Below are 11,645 nucleotides of genomic sequence, written 5' to 3' on the forward strand. Positions count from 1 at the left end.
GGGATTTTTGGATGTTGTACTGAATTTTGGTTGCTGCGCAGGTTCAAGATTTTGGGCCTGCGCACGCAACCGCTACTACTGAGTTTTTGGCGGCTTCGACCGCGGAAGATGGAAATGAATGTGGTGGGTCTGTTTCTGAGTTTTTTGATTTTACTGACTCTGGGAGCTCGGTTGAGTGGACCGAGGAGTCGTCGGAGGAGGACTTGGACTATTTTGCGGCCTTGGACGTGGCTGCGGCGGAGGCTGCGCCACATGCTGCGGACGCGCCAGGCGTGCCCGGTCCTAGCACCGGACACCGACGACGAAGGGCGGTTGCGAAGCGTAGAATTAGTGCGGAGGAAGGGGCTCGGCTTCGCGTTAGTAGGGTTGGTCGGCAGGAGCTGCTGTCTTTGCCGGCCGTCTCGGGTGTAGGGGAAGGGGAGCTGCGAAGCCTTTTTGCGGGTGAGGAGCTTAGGATAATGTTATTTAATTATAGAGAGATGGGGATTATTCCTAAGGTTGAGCCGATGTAGGGCGTGGTGCCCTCGCTTGTGTATGTGTAAGGGCTTGTAAAATGGAGTAGTGTGCCCTCGCGTGCCTGTGCCTGCGAGGGCGCTGTGTACTTTGACTGGTGTGATTGATTGTGCTGTGCCAGTGTGATTATAATTGGTCTTGCTGTTGTTTCTGCTTTTGTTATACTGGGTCGGCTGCGCCCTTAGGCAGTTCTTGCGATAGGCTTCGGTTTTTTGCGCGCTTGTGCTTAGTCCAGCTGCACCTTTTAGGCGACTTCTGCGCGGATAGTCTTCGCGATAGACTTCGGTTTTTGACGCACTTGTTGTGCTAAGTCCGGCTGCACCCTTAGGCGACTTCTGCGCGGATAGTCTTCGCGATAGACTTCGGTTTTTTACGCACTTGTTGTGCTAAGTCCGGCTGCACCCTTAGGCGACTTCTGCGTGGATAGTCTTCGCGATAGACTTCGGTTTTTTACGCACTTGTTGTGCTAAGTCCGGCTGCACCCTTAGGCGACTTCTGCACGGATAGTCTTCGCGATAGACTTCGGTTTTTGCGCACTTGTTGTGCTAAGTCCGGCTGCACCCTTAGGCGACTTCTGCGCGGATAGTCTTCGCGATAGACTTCGGTTTTTTGCGCACTTGTTGTGCTAAGTCCGGCTGCACCCTTAGGCGACTTCTGCGCGGATTGGTCGCACGCGAGGGTGTCTAGCGCTTAGCCTCGCGGTGACTTCGAATTGGTCGAATGCCGAAGACCGTTGTCGCGGTCTTTTTTCGACACATGCTTTTGCGGGGGATTTTTCTCACATATATTACATGGCTCCGCCTCGTTAAAAACCTCACCCCCCGGGAGGAAAAGAGTGCGGGCCGGTACAAGATTGTTTGCGGTGAATTACAAGGGCGAACTCAGCCCTAAGGATTAAACAAAAAATTTACGAAGGTTGTCGATGTTCCAGGAGTGCTCCAGGTCCTCGCCATCTGGCGTTGTGAGCCTGTAAGCGCTGGGGGAAGCTTTTGTTTTGACTATGAAGGGGCCCTCCCACTTGGGCTCCAACTTGCCCTTGGACTCCGTCCGAGCTGTTCGGATGAGTACGAGGTCCCCCGCGCTGAACTCCTTTGGGATGACTGCGCGGTCGCGCCATGCTTTGGTCTGGGCTTGGTATTTGTTTAAGGCCTGCAGGGCGAAGACTCGGTCTCCGTCAATGAGATCTTTGGATGTTGGCTCATCCACGTCAGGGGTGGCTGACGGAGCTGTGCGCGGAGACCCATGCTTTATTTCTTGCGGGGTCATTGCCTCCGATCCGTATAGAAGGCGGAAAGGAGTGAACCCGGTCGCCCTGCACTCGGTTGTGTTTAGCGCCCAGACTGCCTCCGGTAACAAGTCGGTCCATCTGCCTTTTTTCTCATCGAGGAGCATCTTCTTGACAGCTGTGAAGATTTTCCCATTGGCACGCTCCACGACTCCGTTGGACTGTGGATGATAGACTGAAGCGAAGGCAAGCTTGGTGCCGATGGAAAAACAAAAATCCTTGAAATCTTGATTGTCAAACTGCTTGCCGTTGTCAACTGTTAGCTCGGACGGTACTCCGAAGCGGCAAACAATGTTCTGCCAAAAGAATTTTTGGGCAGTCTTTGATGTGATTGTGGACACGGCCCTCGCTTCAATCCACTTGGTGAAGTATTCGACGGCTACGAAGGCGAACTTAAGGTTCCCCTGAGCGGTGGGCAGGGGCCCGACAATGTCCAGGCCCCAGCGCTGAAGAGGCCATGTATGGGCGATCAGCTTTGTGTATTGCGAGGGGTTGCCTGACCGAGGAGAGAACTTCTGGCAGGCTTCGCAGGACCTTGTGACTCGATTTGCGGCGCAGATCATTGCAGGCCAGTAAAACCCTTGTCGGATCACCTTAGCAGCCAGGGCCCTTGGCCCCGCGTGCGAGCCGCACGTGCCACTGTGGACCTCGCGCAAGATTTGGATGCCTTCGGTCTCGGTGACACATTTAAGCATTGGCTGACTGACCCCTTTCTTGTATAATTGGCCCTCGATCAGTGCGAAGTCCCGGCTTCGATGTCCGAGGCGCTTCGCCTCACTGACGTCTGTTGGGTGATAGTATCCCTGTAGGAACAGGGTTATTGGGGCCCGCCAGTCTTCGGTCATGATTAGGTTGACTATACGGTGGCCCTCGCTATCATTAGTTATTTGGAGCCCTTCGGGGCTCCGAACGGCTGGCGTGCCGATGGTGTGAAAGAATACGTCGGAGGGCAAGGGCTCGCCCCTGGCGGCGGCCTTGGCTAATGCATCGGCCTCCTCATTCTTGGCCCTGTCCACATGCTGTAGGGTGAATCCCTTGAACTGCCTCTCGAGACTTCGAATAGCCGCGAGGTATTGCATGAGCGCGGGGTCTTTTGCTGCATAGTCTTTTTCGACCTGACCGGCGACTATCTTGGAGTCTGTTTTGATGATACATGTGGTGACTCCGAGGGCCCTTAGCTTGCGGAGGCCGAGGATGACTGCTTCATACTCTGCTATGTTGTTTGTACATTTGTCGGACTCCAGAGCGAAGCTGAGGCGTGCTGCATATCTGTGTTTGACTCCGGCTGGTGAGGTGATGACTGCAGCGACGCCTGCCCCCGCATGACACCATGCACCGTCGCAATGGATAGTCCAGACCTTTTCTGTGGATGGGTCCGGCTGTGTTACTGGCCCAGTCCAGTCGACGACGAAGTCTGCCAGGACTTGCGATTTGATGGCTGTCCTGGGCTTGAAGCTGATGTGGTAGCCGGAGAGCTCGGCTGCCCACTTGGCAATTCGTACTGATGCCTCCGGGTTCCTGAATAGTTCGCCGAGTCCCCTGTCTGAGGTGACTCGGACCTTGAATGCTTCAAAATAATGGCGCAGCTTGCGCGAGGACATAACAACTGCGTAAGCAATCTTCTCCAGCTCTGTCATGTTGCATTTGGATGGTGTCAGGACTTCGGAGACATAGTAGACAGGGCACTGTCTGACTGCGCCCTCGACTGTCTGCTCCTGTACCAGTGCCGCGCTGACCGCGTGCGGCGAAGCCGCGACATAGAGCAATAAGGGGAGCGAGGAGTCTGGGCTTGTGAGGATGGCCAGCTCCGCCAGGTGCTGTTTTAATGAGGCGAAGGCCGCTGCTTGCTCCGGTCCCCAAGCGAAGTCCTTCGCGCCGCGGAGTGTTTTGAGGAAGGGGAGACTTCGCTCGGCGGACCTGGAGATGAATCTATTGAGGGCGGCCATCCTGCCTGTCAGGCGCTGGACGTCCCTGGCTGACTGCGGAGGCGACATATCGACGATGGCCTGGATCTTGGTTGGGTTGGCCTCGATGCCGCGGCGGGACACCAGGTAGCCCAATATCTTGCCCTGGCGAACACCGAAAACACACTTTTCCGGGTTTAGGCAGAGTCGTGCATCTCGCATGTTCGCGAATGTCTCCGCCAGGTCGGCGAGGTGGTCCTCCTTATTCTTGCTGGCGACGACGATGTCGTCCACATATGTGAATATATTTCTGCCGACCTGCCCTTCGAGCACTGTTTTGGTGAGTCTGGAGAAGGTGGATCCGGCATTCTTGAGACCCTCCGGCATTCTGACAAAGCAATAAGTGCCGAAGGGTGTTATAAAGCTGGTGCTAGCCTTGTCTTCCTCCTTCATGTATATCTGGTGATAGCCGGAGAAGCAGTCAAGGAGGGACATGACCTCGCATCCGGCCGCGCTATCGACTATTTTGTCGATCCGTGGCAACGGGAAATTGTCCTTGGGGCAGGACTTATTGAGACTGGTGAAGTCTATGCACATGCGCCATTTTCCGCTTTTCTTCTGCACCATCACAACATTGGAGAGCCACGTGGGGTAAGCCACTGGCTCGATGAATTTAGCCTCCAGGAGGCGATGCACCTCCGCCTTGGCGGCTTCTGTCTTTTCGTCTGACATCTTGCGAAGCTTCTGCTTTTTGGGTCGCACCGAAGGGTCAATCCCCAAGCTGTGCTCAATTATGGCTCGGCTGACTCCGACCAGATCGAGGGCAGACCAGGCGAAGACATCTTTATTCTTGGCCAGGCAGCAGAGAAGTTTCTCTTCTTCAAGTGAGGTGAGGTCTTCGCTGATAGTTACTGTCTTCTTGGGCGTGGCCTGATCGAGGGGGACAGTCTTGGTCCCGTCTTGGCACTGCAACTGTGCCTTGTCGTGCTGCTTTTCGGTTGGGCTGGCCGGCGCAGGGACTTCGCGCTGGGTCGTGAGACAGTGTACATTTCTCTGACCGGGCACGAAGTCCCGCTCTATGTTGCGCGCCGTCTGCTGGTTGCCGTAGATTGTGATGGCGCCTAGCGGGCCTGGTATCTTCATACATAGGTACAACCCGTGGATGGCAGCTTCGAATTTGTTGATGGAGCCCCGGCCCATGATGGCGTTGTATGGATATACCATGTCGACAATGTCGAAGGTTACTTGCTCACTTCGGGCATTGGGTGCTACACCGAAGGAGAGGGGCAACTCTATCTTGCCAACTGGAAAGGTGCCCTTGCCGCCGAAACCATACAACGGGTTGTCCGAAGGCTTCAGCAAGCTGTGGCTTATACCCATGCGGTCGAAGGCGTGGAGGAAGATGATGTCCGCCTGACTGCCGTTGTCGACTAGGACTTTGTGTAAGTCCCAGCCTGCCACGCTGCAATTGATGACCATTGCGTCGATGTGGGGGGCGCTGCGCAGGTCGACGTCTCGCGCGTCGAAGGTTAGCGGTATGTGGGACCACTTCGTCTGCACGACTGGGCCAGTGACGGCGACATGGTTGATGCTGCGGTAGTGGTCCCGTTTCTGCCGCTTGGTGTCGAAGTCGGTGCTCGACCCCCCTGTTATCATGTGAATGACTCCGCGATATGGTTGATCGGCGAAGTCTTCTTGCTTTGGGGCATGGGGGATGTTTTGGTGTTGCTGGTGTGGTGGTGGTTGTGGAGGAGGTACGATTTGTACTTCCTGATGGTGTTGGTAAGCGTGGTGCGGTGGATGCGAAGCGGGAGCGTGGACATATGGTGGAGGGGGTGGCTGGTAATTATGCGCGACAATTCTGGGATTGTCGGCTGGCTGCGCCCTCGCCATTCTGTCTCTGGTGGCCTTCGTCTCGGGGCAGTCTTTGGTCTGGTGGGCGCAGTCTTCGCCGTGGAAAAGGCAATAGAACCGGCGCGGCGGCTGCTGCGCCCGCCCTCGACCCCTGCCGCGAGTTCCATTTCCGCGGCCCTGGGGGGGATATTCCTGGCGGCGAGGGGGGTCAGCAGCAGGCTGTTGGTTGACGATGTTGTGGACTTGCTGCTGACTGCGGCCGTCTCGACTGGAGTCTGGCTGCGGAGTCCTTGTCCACGTGCGGCTGGACTGCGGAGTCTGACTGTTGGGTTTCCGTTGTGACTCGACCTTGCGCTGGTGGAGCTCTTCGGATTTGGCATATTTTTCGAAGAGCTGATATAGCTCCTGCAAGCTCTTGGGTGGATCTCTGATACAATGGCTGTAGAGGACGCCGGCCCGAAGGCCACTGATGGCGTAGTGGATAGCGATCTGATCGTCGACAGAGGGCAGCTGCGACTTGAGTGTTAAGAACTTGCGGTAATACTCCCGCAGAGTCTCCTTTTCCAGATGTTTGCAAAGCGAGAGCTCGGCCAAAGCGTCGGTGTCTGGACGGTACCCTTGAAAGTTGAGGAGGAACTTGTCCCTGAGACTTCGCCACGAATCAATGGACAGCGGAGGCAATCTGGTGAACCAGGTGAGTGCTGGGCCCTCTAGGGCGATGATGAAAGACTTCGCCATTGTGGCGTCGTCCCCTCCGGCTGATGCAACGGCGACTTGGTAGCTCATGATGTATTGCGCCGGGTCGGTGCTGCCGTTGTACTTGGGGTATGCCCCCGCTCGAAAGTTGGCTGGCCAAGGCGTCACTTGCAGGTGTGGCGCCAGGGGACTTCGCTCGTCGAGGTAGTTGACCCCTTGGAATGGCGCGCCGTGCTGGGGGGCGTAGTCATGCTGGGGGAAACGCGGGTTCTCCGGCTGCGCCCGGTGCTGCAGGGGTTGGCCGTGCTGCCGGCCGAGGTAGCCTTCGCACGTGTCCTCCGGTTGTGTGCGTTGTTGGAGGGGTGGCTCTTGCTGTAAACCGAGGTGGCCTTCGCGCCGCATCAGCGCGATCTCGCGCTCGAGGTCTTGGGCTTTCTGCTCCTCGTCGCGTATCATTTGCCGCACTTTGGCTAATGCGGAGACACGTTGGCGCTTGGCCTCCAGTATCTCTTTCTGCCTCTGGAGATTGCGGTTCCTGAGGCGCAGGGCGCGCAGCTGCAGCTGTTCTTCTGTTGAGACGCCGAGGACCTCACCGTCCTCGGTGAGGTCCGCGCCTTCCAGTGGGGCGAAGCCTGGGGGCGGCTGCGACTGTCCTTCGGTTCCGCAGGTGTGGAAGGTGTCGTCTTCGCCGGTGTGGGGAACATTGTCTTCAACGGGCTCTTGGTGGGTGGATTGGGTGAGGATGAGGGCCTTGCCCTTTCTTGCGGCCAGCAGTGCTGCCTTCGCAGCCTCGTCAGCCTTGGGGTTAGCTCTCTTGGGTGCCATCGCGGGTGGTTTTGTCGTAGCACGAACGGTGGGCGCCAAATGTTGGAACTTGCTCTCTGCTGCAAGTAGACCAACAAGGGTGAACAGTGGTGACAACAGGGTTACGTGCACGGGGGCAATAGCTCTGTTCATCTAGCCTCTCACGGGCACTGTGCGGGGGTATTTATAGGTATCTGAGTGCCCAGTGTCTCGTGTTAAGGACGCATGTGCCCTCAGACGCCTGGTTTATCCCCGGAATATTCCCATAAAGCAGGGTTACAAGCTGTAATTACAAGTATGCCTTTACAAGTTAGGCCCGTAATACAGAGGCGGCCACGCGGGGCCCGTTACGATGGGCCGGATCACACGTGGGCCTTGGGGCTGAACGAGGCCGCGCCGTGGGAGGACGTCGCCGCAGGCCTTCGTCAAAGTGCCGAGTCCTGCGAAGGGTGTCCCTGCCCGCTTTGTCTCCGTCGGACCAGCGGCTGCAGCGAAGGCCTCGAGCGAAGGGTGGCGTCTTTGCCTTCGCCCCAACAGTAAGCATTCTAAATCTTTTTCATTATGAGAAAACTAGGCATAAGTTACTTATTGCAAATCTTATAAGCCTTGATCAAATTGAATAATGCTTCTCCCTATTTATCTTTAAAAGTGTGTCCAATTCTTTCAAATCTTGATCATTTTTAAGACTATCGCTCTATTCTAGTAATCTCATATAGTCTCTTGTATGAGAATAAGTTTCTCATAACGTATGCTACTACATATCAATCCAACTTGTTAAAATAATGTCGCTCTTATCAAGGATTGTTGCTTTCATTGTTTAAGTAGCATATTTACTGGATTCTCCCATTTTAAGCTTGTTTAATGATCTACTACCTACGTTGTTCTTTTGATCACATCCATTACTTGTTTGATCATTGAATAACTTCAATTAACACTCATGTCTCTTAGTGCCGCATATTCTATCAATCAACATCTATCTTGATATGTGCTAAGTTAAAACGGAGAATTCACGATATATTTATGCAATTTGTGATCCACTTGATATACAATAACAATGACTTAAAAAGGAGCACTAGTTGTAGAACTCTCTCTTGTGCAAAATATTTCCATATATTGTCTTGAGTATAAGTCTTAAGCAACTAAGACTAAGGACAAAGCACAATGAAGAGAGCATCTCTATGTGAAGGTACAAGATGGTAAAACTGCTTCCTCTCAGTTTTACATGTACCTAAATCTTCCTTTTCATACTTTCTTTGCATATCTTGTATAAAAGGAAGAGAAAGCATGTTCATGCATTAGCCCTGCTTCATACCTAGTTCAACTTCTCAAACATTCATTCTTACATCTTTGATTAATACTGGGTAAAGTAATTTTATTGTCAAAGAGCTTAAAGCTTAACCTTGTAACGAGGATAAGCTGCCTTTGTTCCAAAGGTGGATGGTCCTTAAGCCTCTTTGAAATCCTTAAGGTCCCGTTTGTTTCCTTTCATTTCTAGGAATTGGAATCTTACTAATGGAATAGGCTATTTTTTAGAATGTGACATTCCACCACTTTCCAAAGTTATCATATAAGCCTACCTCAAATTCATGGGGTGAGAGATGGAAATGGATTCTATAGATTTACCTGCTATTTTTCCGATGTACAACTTATAGCACATTCTTCTACTTGCGCCTCTATAACATAAATGTAGTATATAACTATCTCTCTCATATAATTTAAGATAATATACAAACATATTACATATATAAATATATAAACTTAATTAGTTTTGTCTAAATTATAATTATTAAAATGGAATTTAATTCCAACGAAACAAACGGGCCCTAAGGGTAAATGCTTGAGATATTTATAACATGCTTTCATAAGTGCATAAACTGTCATGAGCATCACACTTATACTATGACACAATGCACTTCACATTCTGTATGATATAGCTATGTTCTCATTAACCTAATTATGTGCAATTGGCATTCAAGGCCAAAATATGTGTTCCTCTCCATGCACATATTTAGGGGGAGCAATCTATATTATATAGAACTGTTTTGAGCTTAACTGACATATCCTTTTAATCATGTCTCTTTCCTTTGGTACATTTGCATATTTCCTATCTCAATTGTGCCAATGCTAAGACTAATATGTTTTCATGAGCATCTCATGTATTAAGTCTTAGGTTGAAAGGGAAATGGAGTATTCGGCAAAGACATCGCTTCCACTCAACTCCATTGGTATTATCCACTCTTTGCCGGTATTCCACCGTCTCTCCAAATTTGGTATAATCCTCACTCATATCTTGTTTGCCCAAGGAGGAGAGAAAGTAAAAAAAGGCTTATATTTCACTCAAGTGTCCGTTTTTGGCGATTCATGCCAAAGGGGGAGAAAGTATTAGCCCAAAGCAAAAGGACTGTACCACCACCAATTTCAAAATTTTTAGTCTTTCAAATATGGATTAAGAAAAGATTTTTCAATTGGTATTTAAAGTAGTGTTTTCAAAAATTGGTATCTTACTTATTGATACAATTTCAAAATTGGTATACCCTCTTCAAAATTAATTTCAAAACCCTCTTGAACACTAAGAGGAGGATTTCATTAAGGGGGAGTTTTGTTTTAGTCAAAGGAAAAGCATTTGAAATAGGGGGAGAAAATCTCAAATCTTAAAAATTCTTCTCAAAATCTTATTCATTTACCTTTGACTAGATGCAAAATGAATTTGAAAAGAGTTTACAAAAGCATTTGCAAAAACAAAACATATGGTGCAAGCGTGGTCCAAAATATTGAAAATGAGAAAATCAATCCATGCATATCTTATGAGAATTTAAATTGGCTCAATTCTAAGTAACCTTTGCACTTACAATTATGCAAACTAGTTCAATTATGCACTTCTATATTTGCTTTGGTGTTTGTTGGCATCAATCACCAAAAAGGGGGAGATTGAAAGGGAATTAGGCTTACACCTTTTCCTAATTGATTTTGGTGGTTGAATTGCCCAACACAAATAATTGGACTAACTAGTTTGCTCTAGATTATGAGTTCTACAGGTGCCAAAGGTTCAGCTCAAAACCAATACAAAGATTAAAAAGGGTTCAAATAGAAAGGAGCAAAGGAAACCGAAGTGCTCCCTGGTCTGGCGCACCGGACTGTCCGGTGTGCCACCAGACAGTGTCCGGTGCACCAGGGTGAATCAGCTCAAACTCTTCAGCTTCGGGTTTCCCAGGTGCCGCTCCGCTATAATTCACCAGACTGTCCGGTGTAGCACCGGACTGTCCCGTGCACCAGCGGAGCAACGACTATTTGCACGCAACGGTCGACTCTGACAGGAACAGTGCAGAACAGTGATCGCAGCAGAAGTAAGAGCAGTTGGTCAGAGGGGCACCGGACTGTCCGGTGTCGCACCGGACTGTCCAGTGCCGCATGAGGACAAAGCCTCCAACGGTCGACCAACTCAAACCCTGACGAACAGGATGACATGGCGGCACACCGGACACTGTCCGGTGGCGCACCAAACACTGTCAAGTGGCGCACCGGACTGTCCGGTGCGCCCATCGCCAACAGCCTTCTCCAACGGCTACAAAATTGGTTGGTGGCTATAAATACCACCCCAACCGGCCACTTCAAGGAGTGGGAGCCCAAGCAACATTCCAAGTCATCTAGTTGACATACTCAAGCCCTCCCATCCACCTCTATTCATTGATCCATCCTATACACAAGATTTAGACCACTACAACCAACACAAGTGTCACAAAAGAGAAAGCAAGCAAGAGAGAGCTACTCATTTGAGTTTAGCACTAGTGCCTTGTGAGATTCATTGAGAGATAGTGTGTGATACATCTTTGTGTTCATTTGCGCGTGGAGTTTTGACTCCCATTGAACTTCCTCCAAAGTTTTGGAGGCTTGTAAAAGCTAGCAAGAGACACCAAAGAGTGTGGTGGTCCTTGTGGGGTCTTAAGTGATCCTTGAGAAGAAGAAGAGCTCGCCGGTCTTGAGTGATCGGTGGAGAGAGGGAAAGGGTTGAAAAAGACCCGTCCTTAGTGGACTCCTCAACAGGGACTAGGCCTTCGAGGGCCGAACCTCGGTAAAACAAATCACCCGTGTCTTGTGTGCTTATTGCTTGTGATTTGTTTGTTCTTTCCCTTTCTAAGTTTTTCTTGCACTATTCTTTGCTAAAACTAGTTGGTGTTGCTTTAAGTTAAATCCTCATTTAGTGAGCAACACCTTGCAAGAAAGAACTTGTGTTATTGCCCTTCTTATCTAAGCCCTCTTGATTTATTCTCATAGACTTATTAGTAGTATTGTTTTATCAATTCCGCATTATTTGAAAGCAATACTCTTTACAAGTAAGGACTTAGTTTTTGTACTCCGATAATTGTATATCTTGTTCTAACCACTAATCAAGGGATCTAGTTGGGGGATAAAGTTTTAATTTTCAGGTTTCGCCTATCCACCCCCCTCTAGGCGACTTTCAGCCTTCACCCAGCTTCTGCTTAGGGACTTCTCCTGCAACTCCCTCAGGAAACACAGACTGATCGTTGTCTAGCAAAGCAATCATTCATTCAACACACTTTGGGAATAACAAAAGAACAATACACTAAACA

The sequence above is a fragment of the Zea mays genome, chromosome 2 (assembly GCF_902167145.1).
Source record: "Zea mays cultivar B73 chromosome 2, Zm-B73-REFERENCE-NAM-5.0, whole genome shotgun sequence".
Taxonomy (NCBI): domain Eukaryota; kingdom Viridiplantae; phylum Streptophyta; class Magnoliopsida; order Poales; family Poaceae; genus Zea; species Zea mays.